Source organism: Microtus ochrogaster (assembly GCF_000317375.1).
Source record: "Microtus ochrogaster isolate Prairie Vole_2 chromosome 6 unlocalized genomic scaffold, MicOch1.0 chr6_random_2, whole genome shotgun sequence".
NCBI classification, from domain to species: domain Eukaryota; kingdom Metazoa; phylum Chordata; class Mammalia; order Rodentia; family Cricetidae; genus Microtus; species Microtus ochrogaster.
In genome coordinates, this window is record NW_004949095.1 from 11,697,528 (window position 1) to 11,702,861 (window position 5,334).

General features: G+C 43.5%; 1 protein-coding gene across 5 annotated transcripts in view; it reads right to left on the reverse strand.

The window, feature by feature from the left end:
* Dnm3 (dynamin 3) overlaps positions 1-5,334 on the reverse strand; it is a 495,066-nt gene that overhangs the window by 442,561 nt on the left and 47,171 nt on the right. The gene's annotated exons all lie outside the window — the stretch shown is intronic.

The following is a 5,334-nucleotide window of genomic DNA, read 5'->3' on the forward strand; positions in this document are numbered from 1 at the left end:
TTTTGGTTTTTCGAGACAGGGTTTCTCTGTGGTTTTTGGTGCCTGTCCTGGAACTAGCTCTGTAGACCAGGCTGGTTTCGAACTCACAGAGATCTGTCTGCCTCTGCCTCCCGAGTGCTGGGATTAAAGGCGTGCGCCACCACCGCCCAGCTCTCTTGACTTTTTAAATGGTTTTGTTTGATATATTATTGTTATAGAGATGGGTACAGATGCAAGTATGTAGAGGTCAGAGAAAAACTGAAATTGCTTCCTTCCACCTTTCCGTGTGTCCCAGGCACCAGACTATATCAACAGCCTTCCTGACCAACTGTGCCATCTCCTGCACCCAGTTTATCCCCTTATATGACTACCTCAAATCATTGCAAGGAATCTATATAGAAAGGGGTTATTTTCTACTTTGTTGTAGAATATGTGTTTAACTATGTAAAGATGTTGCATTTGCTTAATTACGTAAAGATATGTTGTTCTTTTATCTTGTCTGCCTAAGGTACCTGATTGGTCCGATGAAAAATGAATGGCCGATAGCAAGGGAGGAAGTATACTTGGAACTTGTGGGCAAAGAAAATAAGTAGGAGGAGGAATTTAGGCTCAAGGAAGAAGAAAAAGGAGATGCCAGGGAGATGCCAGGGGCCAGACAGACAGACATGGAGGAAGCAGGAAAGTAGAGCATACAGAATGGGGAAAAAAAAAAAAAAGTAAAAAGCCTCAAGACAAAATATAGATGAATAGAAACAGTTTAAATTAAGTTAAAAGAGCTAGTAGAAAAGGCCTAAGCTAAGAAAATCCTAACTACACTACTTTGATACTCTAGCAAGGCAAATAACCTGTTTAAAAAAACAGATGCTAAGCCGGGCGGTGGTGGCGCACGCCTTTAATCCCAGCACTCGGGAGGCAGAGGCGGGCGGATCTCTGTGAGTTCGAGGCCAGCATGGTCTACAAGAGCTAGTGCCAGGACAGGAACCAAAAAAAAACTATGGAGAAACCCTGTCTCGAAAAATCCAAAAAAAAAAAAAAAAACAGATGCTAAGAATGAGTTTATAACTTATACACCCATGAAAACTGTAAAAACAAATTCACATATCATACACAAAACAATAAAACAAAATATTATCTTGAGAATACCTACTCCACAGGAAAAAAAAAACTCACAGGCACCTTATGTATTCAGAAGGAATACTCATTCATAAGTACGGTCTTGGGTTCTGGTTTTAGTCCCTGACTACCCTATGACCTTGGACATGAGACCTTTCACCTTACCCTTTTTAAATAAAATACTGGATTCATGGCTGCTGAAGCTTTCCTACCACTGTAACCCATGATTTATGGATAAGAGCAGTGGTTCTAAGTGGCCTGAATCTCTAATGGGGGCTGCTTCAAATTCTGCAGAAGGTTAAAACATCTAGCAGGTAACTGAGTAACGGTATCTCTGATAATTAAACTGCCCGACAAATTGAGCTTCTTCTGTCCTTGTTTTAAGATACTGTTAGTCCCCAGTCACACAACACATTAAAATACAGTTCTATGATAAGCAGAGGTAAATAACATTCTGCAAAGAGATGTGCAGCGGCTCTTTCAAACATTAAACACACAAGAAGTAGAAAAACAAAGACAATTCTAGTGCAAAAAACAAACAAACAAACAAACAAACAAAAACAACAACCCTCACTTTCAGAGATCTGCATGCTTCTCCAGTAGGGCTTACAGGGCACTCACTAATCAGATGCTTTGGAAACAAAATTACTTATCATGCATTCATTACCAACGATCTCACGACTTAACTCTTAGGCTATAAAGAGTAAGACATCTAGCTCTGTTCCATCTTACGGCAAATTCAAGTCACAGCCAACCAATCATAAGCTGTGAGTCTAATTCTCCTATTATCATTCTAAAATCCCTAAAAGTGTATTGTAACGAACAAGCAAAATACCAAGATAATGATTTTAGACAGATTCCTTACACAGAGGTGGCAGAGGGACAAGAAATCCATGTGTAAAGTGTGTGTTAACTGCAGTGCCATTGCTACCTGTCGAATTTTTTATGTACTCAACCTCCAAGGTTCCCATTGGACTCTTAAAACTAAGCCCCTTGTTATATTTCTCCATAGGGTACCCTGTGCCAGCCCCTCGTTATCCATCTCTATTTTGTGCCCTGTACTATATGCTCATTAAGTTGACACCTGACTTAATGATTAAACTTACACGGACCTGGTACTGACATGGGGACCTATTTATGGCGATCTTAACAACTCTGTAATTTCTTAAAAGGCCTTGCACTCACTTTTTGTTCCCATCCATTAACAACCAGCATTTCCATGTATAATAGCACAAAGTGGTGAAAGCCCCTGAAACCCGGCGAGATAAACGTACATGCCGTAGTTTTCAGCTCATTGTATTCATTCTCTTAGCAAAACATCCAACATACAAGCAGAGACAAATCATTCTCTGGAAAAACGCCAGCCACTCTCAATAGCTTGTGGGAAACTTGATCTGGCCCTCCCCAACTTTCGCAGCTCAGGGTACAGTGACTTCTCACCTAAAGTCTATCACTCTTTCACCCTAATCCCAGCTCTTTCCTGCTCTTTTGGGGACATCAGAGCAAGCTTAGGGTACTCTAGGCCAACGCTCACGCTCCGTCCTTTCCTAGCGGCCCCCATTGTGTATCAGCTTCGCCTCAACCTCTAGACCTGGATGGTCACGCTGACAATGCTCACCTTTAGGAGGAAAACAGTAGCACACTCATGTCCCGAAAGCGGCTTGAGGCCATTTGGAGAGATAACTGTGAGGTCCAGGTTACAGCTTGGTGTTAAATTGGGAGCGTAGACTCCAGCCCCTCGGATCTATCCTAGCCCCCAGGCCTGAGAGTTCTATTGGTCTGAACTCCAAATCCCAGCATGCCAGCTCCTGACCCCTGGAGGAGGGGGTCAGGGCCACTCGCACAGGGTATTTAAGTGAACTCCCCAAAAAAGAACACATGGCCTGTTTTCCTTCCTCCTGGTGGTCGTGTTGGCGACCTTCCGGTTCCCCCTCGGAGCCACTCGAGGGTGCAGGAATCCCATTAAACCTGGATATGTCTTAGTTTGGCCTGTTTTGATTTGGCTTGATTGGGATTTTGCGTTAGCAGAGAGCTCGCGTTAGGAAAAATTCCTGACACTTGGGAGGAGCCCAACTCTGGATGGGCGCCTCTTCTGACACAAACTTCACCCCCACTCCCAGTCCCTAGACACATGAGGAGGCACAAATTAAAAGAGAGAGAGTAAGGCACTCTGAGATACCATGACAGAAGCCCAAATGTGGTATTGTTCCTGGTCATGTGACATTTCACACCGCCCTCTTCAGAGATCTTGACTATAAGGATAGGAGCCCAGGCCAAACACAACCAAATAAAACCAGGGTAAAATAAATAGGGGCCTCATGCAGAAGAGAATGAAGATAGAACGTGATAGTCAGAGGAGGTATATTCCTGAGTAGGAAACAGAAACAGGTATAGGATTGTAAACGGTCTCCTGATGTTTTAACTGAGGGTTATATCCAGGTCCTCATTATATTATAAATTTTCATCAGCAGGTAGGCATGAAACATCTTCTAACTCAACACACATAGACCGTTCCCTTAGTGCCTCACTGGCACTAGAGATTGCCCAACCATGGGGGGGAGGGGGCAGAGACAAAGAAATCCAAATAACACAGTCAACATTTCCACAGGACAAGGAGGAGATGGGTAAGATATGACCCTCACATCAATGGCCCTATTTGTTCTCTCTTCCCAGCATCCTTTGCTAGAGCCTTCACACACCGACTCTAGGCTTGGCCACATCATCTTTCTCCGGACAATGGGAAGGAGCAAATATGTCAGAAGCAGAAGCCTAAAGAGTTGTTGTACTTTAAAGACTTTGCCCTCTTGGTGGTCTTGGGAGCTCTGTTGGCGTCACATGACACATATAAGCTAAAACCGGAGGCAGGGAATGTATAACTGAGCCATCCTGGTCATCACCAGGCACCCAGCTGACCCAGCAGTTGTGCATATATGAGTGACTCTCAGCAGGACTCAGCTGAACTCTGCTGAGCCCAGCCTGAACTGCTGATCACGCAGAATCAGGAGTCAAACCAGTAGCTGTGACATTTGGGGTAGTTTGACCCAAGCAAACAATTCTAACAGATAGGAAATGTAAAGCCTCCAGGGAAGCCACTACGTGTGTAGTTAATGGTTAAGTAATAATGTGAGGGAAGTAATAACAGGCCAAAGGAAAGAACTCCTGGAGGATAAACAGACACTACAGAGGAAATGATGCCGTGTTCTGGGACAAAGAACTGCTCTGAGAGGAAACAAACTTAACCAAATTCTTCTGCTCTCATCCTTGTTGCAAGTCTCCAAAGGGAACAATGGGACGAAATAGAAGTTGATTTCCCACTGAGAAACTTCCATCAAAAGCCCTTGCTTTCTCCTAGAGTCCAAGAAGTTATCAGCTCTGGAACCAGGCAAGACCTTGAAGACATAGTCAAGTCGTAGAAGTGCTTAACTGGACCGTACTCAACATCCTGTGATCCCCCAGCATCAGGCTGAGGAGATGACAGTACTCTGACCACTACACTACAGTGATGACAAGCACACTGAGCAGGACAGGAGAAGCAGTAGAGTGCCATAAACCTGTACCTAGGGAGAAGCCCCAAAACTCAGACTGGGAAATAACTCTCACTTCACACACACACACACACACACACACACACACACACACACACACCTTTGATTACTGTTCATTATCAAGTCTACGATAAGTCTTTTTTTTTTTATTTTTGAGACAGGGTTTCTCCGTAGCTTTTTGGAACCTGTCCTGGAACTAGCTCTTGTAGACCAGGCTGGCCTCGAACTCACAGAGATCCGCCTGCTTCTGCCTCCCGAGTGCTGGAATTAAAGGCGTGCACCACCACTGCGGGGCTTTACGATTAAGTCGTTATTTGTTTAAAACATGTCTTTGTATAAGCTTAAGAAAATAGAAGGTCTTGAGTGATAATTTATTGAATAAAAATATTCATCCTTACAATGTTATTTTGATAGAGCATAGATGTTCAATGATAAGAATATTTATTTTACAATAGTTTAACTGTGGTTATAAATTAAAATCTCTGCCAGTGGGGCACACCTTTAATCCCAGCAGAGGCAGGCAGACCTCTGTGAGTTCAAGGCCAGACTGTTTTACAAAACAAATTACAGAACAGCCAGGATTGTTACTCAGAGAAATATTGTCTTAAAGAGAAAAAGAAGAAGAAGAAGAAGAAGAAGAAGAAGAAGAAGAAGAAGAAGAAGAGGAGGAGGAGGAGGAGGAGGAGGAGGAGGAGGA